Below are 13,779 nucleotides of genomic sequence, written 5' to 3' on the forward strand. Positions count from 1 at the left end.
AGTTCCTTGTAGACTCTGGATATTAGACCTTTGTCAGATGAGTAGATTGCAAAAATTTTCTCCCATTCTGTAGGTTGCCTGTTCGCTCTGATGCTAGTTTCTTTTGCTGTACAGAAGCTCTTTATTATAATTAGATCTCATTTGTCAATTTTGGCTTTTGTTGCAATTGATTTTGGCCGTTTTGTCATGAAGTCTTTTCCCATGGCTATGCCCTGAATGGTATTGCCTAGGTTTTCCTCTAGGGTCCTTATGGTTTGGGGTTTTACATTTAAGTCGTTAATCCATCTTGAGTTAATTTTTATATAAGGTGTAAGGAAGGGGTCCAGTTTCAGTTTCTGCATATGGCTGGCCAGTTTTCCCAGCACCATTTATTAAATAGGAAATCCTTTCTTCATTGCTTGTTTTTGTCAGGTTTGTTGAAGAGCAGATAATTGTAGATGTGCCATCTTATTTCTGAGTTCTCTATTCTGTTCCATTCATCTGTGTGTCTGTTTTGGTACCAATACCATGCTGTTTTGGTTGCTGAAGGCTTGTAGTATACTTTGAAGTCAGGTAGCGTGATGCCTCCAGCTTTGTTCTTTTTGCCTAGGATTGCCTTCGCTATATGGGCTCTACATTGGTTCCATATGAAATTTAAAGTAGTTTTATTTTTTCTAATACTGTGAAGAATGTCACTGGTAGTTTGATTGGAATGGCATTGAATCTATAAATTACTTTGGGCAGTATGGCCGTTTTCACAATATTTATTCTTCCTATCCATGAGGATGAAATGTTTTACCATTTGTTTGTGCCCTCTCTTATTTCCTTGAGCAGTGGTTTGTAGTTTTCCTTGAAGAGGTCCTTCACATCCATTGTTAACTGTATTCCTAGATATTTTATTATTCTCTTTATAGCAATTGTGAATGGGAGTTCACTCATGATTTGCCTCTCTGCCTGTCTATTGTGTATGTATAGGAATGGTTGTGATATATGTTTGACATTTTTTTATTCTTTATTTAATTTACAGCAAACTTTTCTCGGGGTGGGGGTGTATGAAATCATACAGTGCATAGTCTTTGAGTGGGGTTTCTTGCACTTAGCATAATGCATTTGAGATTGTTCATGTTGTCATACATATCAGTAGTTGCTTTTCATTGCTGAGCAATGTTGCACTGACTGTATGTGCAACTGTTTCACTAACTGAGGGACAATTTGGTTGTTTTCAATTTTTAGCAGTTATGAATAAAGCACTTTGCTTACAGGTGTTTTGGTAAACCTAAGTTTTTATTTCTCTTGTATAAACAGGAGTGGGATTGTTGGATCATATGGTAAGTGTATGTTTAACTTTAGAAGAAACAGCCAAACTGCTTTCAAAGTGGCTGTACCATTTTACATTCCCACCAGCAATGTGTGAGAGTTCCAGTTGCTCTGCATCATCGCCAGACTTATGACTGTTAGTTCTATTGGTTTCAGCTATTTAAATACATGTGTGTTGCATTGCATTGTGGTTTTAATTTTCTCTTTGTCCTAACGACTAATGACACTGAGGTTATTTTCCATTTGTGTGTATATATATATATATATATATATATATATATATATAGAGAGAGAGAGAGAGAGAGAGAGAGAGAGAGTATATATATATATATATAGAGAGAGAGAGAGAGAGAGAGCGAGAGAGAGAGAGAGATGGGAGTCTCGCTCTGTCACCCAGGCTGGAGTGAATGGTGCAATCTCATCTCACTGCAACCTCCGCCTCCTGGGTTCAAGCAATTCTCCTGCCTCAGCGTCCCAAGTAGCTGGGACTACAGGTGCATGCCTCCATGCCTGGCTAATTTTTTGTATTTTTGTAGAGACGGGGTTTCACCATGTTGCCCAGGCTGGTCTCGAACTCCTGAGCTCAGGCAATCCACCTGCCTCGACTTCCCAAAGAACTGGGATTAAAGGCATGAGCCACCACGCCCACTCCCATTTGTATATTTTCTTTGGTGAAGCATTTAAAAAAAAAATCTTTGACCAAAAATTGGATGATTGTTTCAAATGTTGGGTTTTGAGGGTTTTGTTTTTTTTTACATATTGTGGATACAAGTCATTTGTCAGATATGTGATTTGAAAATAGATTACTTTAATATACATGTTGTTTAATATACTTGTTTTATTCTCTTAACACGGTCTTTCACAGAGTAAAAGGTTTTTTTAAAAAAGCCCTATTTAACAATTTTTTATTTTAGGGCTCATGCTTTTGGTGTCATATCTAAAACCCCTTTGCCTAATCCAAGGTCTTAAAAACTTTCTCCTGTGTATTCTTGCAGATTTTTTTTTAAGGATAGCTTAATGTTCAAGTCATCCTAGACAGAACCTTGCTGATTCTGTTAGGTCTTTGAACACTGAACCTGATTATCTAGATTCCATCGATTTTAAGACCATCCAAGTGAAAGTGCTTTGTAAATTCTAAAATGCCGTAGACTTTTTGTTATGTTTCCTTGTGTTTAAAATTATGAAAACAGGAACTGCTATACACTTATATGTTGATCACAACTTTGTGCCTCATTTCTTGACTTCCCTGTACCTCTGCTCTTTCTATCTCAGTAAAATAAAGCATGATGTTTATGAGTTCTGGATTTTTACACATTGATTTTGTAACCTGAGACTTTGCTGAAGTTGCCTGTTAGCTTAAGGAGCTTTGGACTGAGATGGTGGGGTTTTCTAAAGATAGAATCATGTCATCTGCAACACAGACAATTTTACTTCTTCTCTTCCTATTTGAATATCCTTTATTTCTTTCTCTTGCCTGATTCACCTTGCCAGAACTTCCAATACTATGTTGAATAGGCATGGCTAGAGAAGGGGTTCTTGTCTTGTACCAGTTTGGAATGCTTCCAGTTTTTGCCCATTCAATATAATATTGGCTGTGGGTTTGTCATAAATAGCTCTTATTATTTTGAGATACGTTCCATCATTACCTAGTTTATTGAGAGTTTTTAACATGAAGAGATGTTGAATTTTATCAAAGGCCTTTTCTGTATCTATTGAGACAATCATGTGATTTTTGTCATTGGTTCTGTTTATTGGATGGATTATGTTTATTGATTTGCATATGCTGAACCAGGCTTGTATCCCAGGGATGAAATTAACTTGATCCTGATGGACAAGTTTTTAGATGTGCTGCTGGATTCAGTTTGCCAGTATTTTATTGAGAATTTTCATATCAATGTTCATCAGAGATGTTGGCCTGAAGTTTCTGTTGTTATGTCTCTGCCAGGTTTTGGTATCAGGATGATGCTGGCCTAATAAAATGAGTTAGGGAGGAGTCCCTCCTTTTCAATTGTTTGGAATAGTTTCAGAAGGAATGGTACCAGTGCCTCTTTGTACCTCTGGTAGACTTTGGCTGTGAATCTGTCTGGTCCTGGGCTTTTTTTGGTGAGTAGGCTATTAATTACTGCCTCAATTCCAGAACTTGTTATTGGTCTGTTCAGGCATTAGACTTCTTCCTGGGTTAGTATTTGGAGGGTGTATGTGTCCAAAATTTATCCATTTCTTCTAGATTTTCTAGTTTATTTGCATAGTGTTTATAGTATTCTCTGATGATAGTTTGTATTTCTGTGGGGTCAGTGGTGATTTCCCCTTTATCATTTTTATTGTGTATATTTGATGCTTCTTTCTTTTCTTCTTTATTAGTCTAGCTAAAGTCCTATCTATTTTATTAATCTTTTTTCACAAAAACAGCTTCTGGATTCATTAAATTTTTTGGAGGGTTTTTTGTGCTTCTATTGCCTTCAATTCTCCTCTGATCTTAGTTATTTTTTGCCTTCTGCTAGCTTTTGGATTTGTTTGCACTTGCTTCTATAAATTTTTTAATTGTGATGTTAGGGTGTCGATTTGAGATCTTTCTTGCTCTCTAATGTGTGCATTTAGTGCTATAAATTTCCCTCTTAACACTGCTTTAGCTGTGTCCCAGAGATAATAGTACATTGCCTCTTTGTTCTCATTGGTTTCAAAGAACTTCTTGATTTCTGACCTAATTTCATTATTTATCCAGGTGTCATTTAGGAGCAGGTTGTTCAGTTTCCATGTAATTGTTTGATTTTGAGTGAGTTTCTTAATCCTGAGTTCTAACTTGATTGCACTGTGGTCTGAGAGACTGCTTGTTATGATATCAGTTCTTTTGCATTTACTGAGGAGTGTTTTACTTCCAATTATGAGGCCAATTTTAGAATAAGTGTCATGTGGCACTGAGAAGAGTGTATATTCTGTTGATTTGGGGTGGAGAGTTCTGTAGATATCTATTTGGTCCACTTGATCCAAAGCTGAGTTCAAGTCCTGAATATCCTTGTTAACTTTCTGTCTCGTTGATCTGTCTAATATTGACAGTAGGTTGTTAAAGTCTCCCACTATCATCATGTGAGAGTCTAAGTTTCTTTGTAGGTCTCTAAGAACTTTTTTATTTAATCTGGATGCTCCTGTATTGGGTGTATATATATTTAGGATAGTTAGCTCTTCTTGTTGAATTGATCCCTTTACCATTATGTAATGCCCTTGTCTTTTTTTTACCTTTGTTGGTTTAAAGTCTGTTTTGTCAGACTAGGATTGCAACCCCTGCTTTTTTTTTTCTTTCCATTTGCTTGGTAACTTTTCCTCCATCCATTTATTTTGAGCCTATATGTGTCTTTCCACATGAGATAGGCCTCCTGAATACAGCACACCGGTGGGTCTTGACTCTTTATCCAATTTGCCAGTATCCATCTTTTAATTGGGATATTTAGCCCATTTATATTTAAGGTTAATATCATTATGTGTGAATTTGATCCAGTCATCATAATGCTATCTGGTTATTTTGCACACTAGTGGATGCAGTTTCTTCATAGTGTTATTGGTGTTTATATTTTGGTGTGTTTTTGCAGTAACTGGTGCTGGTTTTCCCTTTCCATATTTAGTGCTTCCTTTAGGAGCTCTTGCAAGGCAGGCCTAGTGGTGACGAAATCCCTCAGCATTTGGTTGTCTGGAAGGGATTTTATTTCTCCTTCACTTACAAATTTTAGTTTGGCTGGATATGAAATTCTGGGTGGAAAATTATTTTCTTTAAAAATGTTGAATATTGGCCCCCACTCTCTTCTGGCTTGTAGGGTTTCTGTTGAGTGGTCTGCTGTTTGTCTGATGGGCTTCCTTTTGTCGGTAACCCAACCTTTCTCTCTGTCTGCCTTTAACATTTTTTCCTTCATTTTGACCTTGGAGAATCTGATGATTATGTGTCTTCAGGTTGATCTTCTCGTGGAGTTTCTTGCTGGTTTTCTCTTTATTTCCTGAATTTGAATGTTGGCCTGTCTTGCCAGGTTAGAGAAGTTCTCCTGGATAACATCCTAAAGTGTATTTTCCAGCCTTTTCCATTCTCCCCATCTCCTTCAGGTACTCTAATCAATTGTAGATTCAGTCTTTCTATGTAGTCCCACATTTTTCAGAGGCTTTGTTCATTCCTTTTCATTCTTTTTTCTCTAATCTTGTCTGAATGCCTTATTCCAGTAAGGTGGTCTTCAATTTCTGATATCCTTTCTTCTGCTTGGTCGATACAGCTATTGATAATTGTGTATGCTTCACAAAGTTCTCGTGCTGTGTTTTTCAGCTGCATCAGGTCATTTATGTTCCTCTCTAAACTGGTTATTCTAGTTAGCTGCTCCTCTAACCTTTTATCAAGGTTCTTAGCTTCTTTGCATTGGGTTAGAACATACTCCTTTAGCTCAGTGGTGTTTTTTATTATCCATCTTCTGAAGCCTACTTCTGTCAATTGGTCCTTCTCATCCTCTGTCCAGTTCTGCACCCTTGCTGGAGAGGTGTTGCGATCATTTGGAAGAGAAGAGGCACTCTAGCCAGTTGGGTTTTCAGTGCTTTCTTTTTGTTAATTCTTTCTCATCTTCATGAGTTTGTCTAATTTCAATCTTTGAGGCTGCTGAACTGTGGATGGGGTTTTTGTGGGTACTTTTTATTGTTTTTGATGCTGTTGTTGTTGCTTTCTGTTTGTGTTTCTTTAAATAGTCAGGTCCCTCTTCTGTAGGGCTACTGCAGTTTGCTGGGGGTTCACGTCAGGCCCTACTCATCTGGTTCACTCCTGCACCTGGAGATGTCACTTAAGGAGGCTAGAGAACAGCAAAGATGGGTGCCTGCTCATTCCTCTGGGATCTCTGACCTTGAGGAGCACCAATCTGATGTCAATAGGATGGCTTCTATATAGAGTGCCTGACAATCCCTGTTGGAGGGTCTTAACAAGCTGAGTGGCATGGGGAACAGTACCATTTAATGAAGCACTTTGACTGCCCCTTGGTGGAGAGGGTGTGCTTAGCTGGGAGGAAACCTACTCATCTGGGCTGCTGGATTCCTAAGAACTAGCAGGAGGAAAGGCTAAGTCAGCTGGTCCACAGAGACTATGGCCACCCCTTCCCCTAGAAGCTCAGGCCCAGGGAGATTAGACTTCTGTCCCTGAGCCCCTGGCTGGAGTTGTTGGAGTTCCTGCAGGGAGGCCCCACACAGTGAGGAGGAATGGGTCAGGGTCAGGCCTAAAGAAGTGCTCTAGTCACAGTCTGCCACAGCAGGTGTGTTGGGCTGCGGGGGACACCTCTTGGGACCAAGTGTCTAGCCTCCCTGGCACCAGCAGGGAAAAAGCACAGCCTGGAGCTATGAAGATGGCTGCCACCACCATTCCTATGCCCAGGGAACTTAGCGTGTCAGGCAGCTATCAGCCCCAGTGCTGGTGGCTGCCCCTACCACAAGGAGCTCAAATGGCTTAGGCAGCAGGCAGTTGCAGCTGTGGTGTTGGTTGCCTCTCCCTCCCGGAGCTCAGAGGATTAACCAGGTTCTAGCTGAGAGGCTGTTGAGAATCTGCATGGCTCCAGGGTTGGGAACATAGGTCCTGGTGGGGTGGGTTCACCAGTGGGATCTTAGAATCCATAGGTTGCACAGTTCCATGGGAAAAGCAGTTTCCCAGCTGGGTAGCATGCTCACTCACCACCTCCTTTGGTTGTGGGGGTGGGGGCTCCTCTGTCCCATGTGGCTGTTAGATGAGCCCCCGCACCACATTGCTCTTCCTTCCTCTCTGTGGGTCATGCCAGCCACCTACTCAGTTCTGATGAGAGAACCTGGATACCTCAGTTACCCGTGCAGGATTCATACGCTATTATGATTCTTTTCAACAGGAACCTCCTACCACTGCTGCTTCTAGTCGGCCATCTTGGCCCCACCCACTACACTCATAGTTCTATCTATCTGTGTCTTCCTAGAGTTTTAAAGTATGCATTTTAAAGTCAGAAAAAACCTGGTTTTTAATCCACCAGTAAGGAAAGATATATAAATCATTATAGATAACCTTGATCAAAGGTTAAAGGAGCAGCTAACTAGAATGATGATAACATACAGCTCCCACTTAAAAGTGGACACATAAGGGGAAACAACACACACTGGGGCCCATCGGGGTGGGCGAAGAGATAGAGAGCTTCAGGAAGAATGGCTAATGAATGCTGAGCTTAATACGTAGTTAGTGGGTTGATCTGTGCAGCAAACCACCATGGCACACGTTTAGCTATGGAACAAACCTTCACATCCTGCACATGTACCCCAGAACTTAAAATACATGTTGAAGAAAAAATAAAGGTATAAAACTACTTTGACTTTTCACTCTCTACCTGGGTTACCCCCAACTCTATAATAAGGATAATAATAGTATGCATTTCACTTACCTAGAATACCTAGCATAACTAAACAGAATAATTAAAGGATTTAGCAAAATGTTTGCAAATGTAATCTCTAAAATATTAGCTATCTTCTTTATAAAAATGAGAACATATTGCAAATTGCTTTTAACCTATGTTTTTCATAAAATCTCTTGTCATTAAACTGCGTCAAAACATGCTTTTTCAATTATTGCATAGGACTTCATCATATCCATGTGCCATAATATGTATAACCATGTTCTTATCTTTGAAAATATACATGAATTTCAATCTTTTACTATTGTAAATAGCATTGTAATGGAAAATCTTCATTCTGCCCATGTTGGTGGAACATTTATCCTGCATAGAATAATGTTCTGGGCACTAGAACAAACAATGCAGGTATAATCACTATCCCCATGGTATTTATGGAAATTAAATAAGCAGTTTGAACAAAGCATAATGCCATAGTATATGAAGTAGATGTTATCGTAGAACAGTCTCCTTAAAATTGGGGGTCAGGAAGTCTTCTGGGAGGAAGTAATATCTGAATGGATGCTGCAGAATGAGTGGAAATCTTCCTAACGGACAAAAGCCTGTCAGAAAGTGCTTGTGGTATTACAACAAAAAGGAATATCACACAAGAAGGCTTGGGGATACAAGAGTGCATGAACTAGAAAGAAACCCACACATGTATAGTCAACTCATCTTCAACAAGGGTGTCGAGAATACACAATGGGGAAATAAGAGTATCTTCAACAAATAATGTTGGGATAACTGGACATCCACATGCCAAAGAATGTTAACTGGTTGCTATGCTCCTATCCGCTAACTAGCAAACTGTTGTGCCCCTATCTTACACCATACCCCAAAATGATCTCAAAATGGATTAAAATTTAAATGTAAGAACTGAAGTTGTAAATTTCCTCAAAGAAAACACAGGAGCAAAGCTTCATGACATTGGTCTTGTCAATGATTTCATGGGTATGACACCAGAGGCACCAGAAACAAAAGCAACAATAGACAAATGGGGCTTATATTAAGTTAAAACACATCTACATGCAAAGAAAACGCTCTACAGTGAAAAGGCAACCTACGCAATGTGAGAAATTATTCACAAATCACATATTCAATAAAAAGTTAATAACCAAAATATATAGGGAACTCCTACAACTCAATTAAAAATTGAGAAAAGACTTGAATAGATATTTCTCCACAAAAGACAGACAAATGGCCAACAGGTCTACGAAAAGGTGCTCAACATCACTAATCATCAGGGAAATGCAACTCAAAACCACAATGAGCTATTTCACACCTGTTAGGAGGACTATTATTTTAAAAATAAATAAAAGATAACAATTTTAGCAAGGTTGTGGATAAACTGCTCAACCTCAATTTTAATAAGAAAAATACAAATTTAAATGGACATCTCGTGAAAGTTTTGACACAAGACTCAGTTGGAAGAGCAGTGGGCCAACCTGTGCTCTCATGGGTTGATGGTGGCAATGCAAAATGGTAGACACATTGGAAAAAAATGATCATATCTGGCAAAATGACAAACAAATTTTTTGACTGAATAGCACAAATCTTAGAAATCTATCCCAATTTTACCTGGCCAAAAAAATTGCTTAGGCACAAGAATATTCTCTGTGGCATTATTTTTAAAAGCAAGAAATTGAAAACAATCCAAATATCTTTCAATAGGGCAATGTTTGAATAAACTACAGTACATTAATATATTATCAACTCAAATTATATTTTAAGAAAACCTAGGTTATTTAAATATAGACTGGGTACAAGGTTACATCTATGAATTATTGATCATTTTGTAAGATATAAGTATGGCATTACGATTACATGAAAAACAACATTTTTTTCTTTAAACAGAGGCATATGGATATAGATGGGGTGAAGTGACATGATGTCTGTGATTTGCTTTAAAATTTTATTAAGGTAGACCAAGAAATTAAACAATGGCTTTAAATAAAAGTTGTGATTACTAGTGATTTGTCTACTCGGAGGTGGTATAAAAATATGTGTTAAAGTATACAATAGCTTAGCTAGTGAAAACAATTCTATGGCTATTTTTAAAATATAGAAAGATTATATGTCAATATTAAATATATTTTAAATAATATTCTGTCAATTCAGATTTTAAAGTGCTAATGCCATGAATCAGTGTAGATAAGCATAATGCTCACTGATGTACTAGAATCATAGAATTCCATCCTGGGAAATTCTTTAACCATTATTGCCCATACATATTCCTTTCTGATGCCTGAGTGAAGTAATTATCCAGCCTCTATTCACACACATTTAGAAACAGAGAACTCACTACTTTATGAGGTGGCTCATTTTATGCTTGAGCAGCTCTTCCTTTTAGTGATCCAAAGAAATTTTCCATGAAAGTTTTAGAGCTTAGATAACCTCTTGTGCCCCTAGAGATGCAAGCACAATGCATGAAGAGAAAAAGCAAGAGCTCAAGAAAAGACTGAGGCAAAAGCTGGTGAATCCAAATCAGGATCCCATCCCAGGGACCCAAGTCCCTAATCTTCACCCTTTCCCTCAATAGACACTAGTCACTTTCAGTTCCAGTGTCATGATTGATTCTAGCCATGAGATTCTGGTTTCAGTGGCATACATCTGGTGACATGCTATTGAATAGCTGACTTCTATTCTAGATCAACTAGATCAACTGACTGGTTTCTGGTTTTTGTTTTTGTTTTTTATCTCTTCCTTCCTACAACTTTGGGTAAGAGTGTGATTATGAGGAAGAGGGAATCACATGGAGTGTGATCACAGCCAATGAGTTAACATTGACCTCAAGGCAGACTAGGATCCCTCTTTGGGAGCCCGAATCTAAGCTCTCATCTTATGTCAATGTGTAAATATTTGAAAAAACAATATTACTCTTGAGTCACATCCTTGCTAACATTAATTGGCGGTTTACTGTGTGTTAGGTGATTTAACATATTTATAATATTCACAAAGATAGCATGAGCGATGTTGTCTTATTCCTATTTTACAGAGAAGGAAACAAAGAGAAAGAAAAATCATAATAAATAAAGAGTCAGTACTCAAGTTCTTGTATATTGGACTCCAGAGTCTATTAATGTGTTTCATGACTAAAAGCTATTGGTACAGAAATTAATTCCAAATTCCAGAGATGATCAACACAGTCCATAGGCCTAAGTGGCTTTCTCACTACTTATGATAGACTTTATACTTCTTTAAAAGAGCTGAAGTCCAAGTCAGGAATTTTGCATCCAGATTACTATTTTGCTTTCTTATGCATGAATTTAGGGTCAGCTATATAGGGTATCATAAAATCACCGCATCTCCTTCTTGGGTTTGTGCTGTTGACTTTTTGGGCCCAAATTTTCGTTATTACACTGATTCCCATTAAATTTTGCCTAACTTTTCATTCAGCCCACTGATTAGTTGATCATGAACTTTTAAGGCCCTGGATCTATTTTGAAATGTTTTCTAATTTTTCAAGTTTTGTGAACTCTGTTGTTTTGATTTCTCCATTTTTTTTCAATAATTCCCTACAACATTAAACAGATATCCCTGTAACATACAGCTAGAAATCACATTTCAGTTTGGACCTCAATTTACCATCCAGCAGCCTGTGATACAATAATTCAATCTCCTCACTTCAACATCTGCACCTATGCCTCTCTTTGTTCACAGATGTCTTAGGAGAAGCCTTGTATATACTCACTGACACCCATCTGTAATTGTGGCTGCCACAGTGGCTCTGCAGAAAGTAAGATAAAACAAAAAGAAGGCCTTATGAGACTGTGCCTCCTCTATAATCTGTGTTGACTCTGAAACTGTTATCTCCAGAATCTGGCTCTGAGTCCATATCAGTTTTCCTAGTCTCTCCTTTGTGCCCTTCTCTTCCTCCTTTTGCCATCCCACCTGTTTCCTGTTCCCCCATCCTTCAAAGACCAGGGACCACCAGACCATGTCAACCTTGCTCAAAGTCTTTCACATTACTACAGCTTCTTCATTTCATCTTTCTGGGGACATTCTACTTGTTGTTCCCACTGTGTGAGATGGTTCTCCTGAATTTTCACTCATTCAACACAAGTTTACTCTAATGCTTTTCAGAGAGAGCGCAGATGTAAAATGAAAGTTGACATGTGCCTTGCATCCACTGAGGATGTCACAGTGTAAACAGCAGCCCCATTGCCTAGCCTGAATAGAGCAAAATAGCTGAGGAGACTGAACGTTTGGTTTTTCTTAACCTACACTTTCATTCCTGAGTTTATGTGGAATTTCAGCTATCTAGGTATTCATCGGTCAACTGCTGTCACTCCCAAGTTTTTATCTCATCACTCCATTTTTTAAGAAGTGTGCTTGAAAATCTGCACTTGTCAGAGCGTTTGCTCCCAGTTTCTCTCCTATTACAAATGTGGCACCATCTTCCCTTCTTCACATGATAGCTGACTTCACAGGGCTCCCTGTTAACAGGATGAAAACAAGCTATGGACTATCTAATAAAGAGTATATTTATGATATCTTTATTAATATTCTGGTTTACTACAAAAAAAGCATATGCCATATATATCATATTCAATCATCTTTTAAATAAGCCTTTAATATGAGCCAGATACATAGATAGCTCTGGGGATGCAATAATGAATGGCACAGATTCTTTCCCCAGAGAGTGACCCTGTGTCTATTAGTGCACACAGTTACAGACAGACAGAGATTGTATATAATAATAATGAACAAAGACTGAAAAATAGGGGCTCAAAATTAGTATACTAGAGAGTTTTCCTGTTTATTTCTGTTGATTTTCAGTTTATTCCTGATATTTCAATTCTTCTGTTAGGAAAATAGCATAGCCTAGTGATTTAGATCTTCAGCTTTGAAATTATTTGCTATTTAAATGCTTCCACTTACCACCTCTGTGACCTTGTGGAAGCTAATAACCTCTCTGATACTCAGTTCCTTCAACTACAAAAATCCTGTAAGAGTATTCTGAAGACATAACACATGCCACGTGTGCGCGGTGCCTTACCAGCTAGCATCGGGTATGCACTTACCTGTCATGTGTCTCACACTGTTTGAAGAGTTTTGCACGTATTTTCTCATGCCTGTTTCACAATTACCCTTGCAGTTTGTGCTTTCATGCTTTCCATGTTTCAGATCACTATGCTGACACAGGTTAAGTGGAGGTGTCAGTGTGCTAACTCAGGCTGTCTGACACCAGAGTCCTGGGGTTAGCCATGAAGTACATGAAGGGTAGCTTTAATCAGTTACAGGAAAAGCAAAAAGTAAAGTACCATGAACCCTTCCTGCTTTTTGTTCATCCATTCCTCACAAACAACTTTAGTTCAGCAGCTAATGGACATTTTCTGCCTCTCCAGTAACTACTTTCACTCCCTTTTGCATATTGATATAAGTTCATGTGACCCAGGTCCCACGTGACCGCAGACAACCACGGTTCTTGCTGTACTTGGGGTGCAGGGCTGTTGGATGTGACAAAGTTTAAAGAGCATTTTTGCTTCCCATTCTTCAGGCTGGAAGGTGGTGCAGCAATTCTTGTCCAAAATCAAAGGTGACTGGTTGGAATGCATAGACTTCTGCGGTCTCATCAGAGAAGCAGCGTAACCCTTCAGTCCATCTTCAGAAGCAATATGACTCAGAAAAAAAAAAAAAGTCAAGTCTTCCTGTCCCTAATATATAATCATCCAGAGCTGATGATGGTCGTGCATGTTGATAATAATCCAAAAACATCCTAATAAATGAACCTCAGAATATTTTATGGCTGGTGTTGTGGTTAGTTTTACGTCATCTTGGCTAGGCAATAATATCCAATTATTCAATCAAACACTAAAATAGCTGTTGCTTTGTGGGTATTTTGTAGCTATGATTAACACCTCAGTCTGTTGACTAAATCACAGATTGGTCACAGATTGGTTGGATGATTGAGAAGAAATCATCCACAATAATCTGGGTGGGCTTCATCCAATCAATCAAAAGACTGAAAAGCAAAATTGGAGTTGCCCTGAGGAAGAAGAAATGTGGTCTGCGGACTGCGCCATCAGCTCCTGCCTGCCTCCTGGCCTGCCCTGCAGATTTCAGATGTGCC

The 13,779-nt window shown here is 38.6% G+C and overlaps 1 long non-coding RNA gene across 1 annotated transcript in view; it reads left to right on the plus strand.

Moving 5' to 3' along the window:
- LOC134760227 (uncharacterized) overlaps window positions 1–13,379 on the plus strand; it is a 35,410-nt gene extending 22,031 nt beyond the window's left edge. Inside the window, exon 3 of the long non-coding RNA XR_010137272.1 lies at window positions 13,207–13,379. This is a non-coding gene — a long non-coding RNA (uncharacterized LOC134760227). The remainder of the gene's footprint in view (window positions 1–13,206) is intronic.
- Window positions 13,380–13,779: the final 400 nt, after the last annotated feature.

This window comes from Pongo abelii, chromosome 16 (assembly GCF_028885655.2).
Source record: "Pongo abelii isolate AG06213 chromosome 16, NHGRI_mPonAbe1-v2.0_pri, whole genome shotgun sequence".
NCBI lineage: Eukaryota > Metazoa > Chordata > Mammalia > Primates > Hominidae > Pongo > Pongo abelii.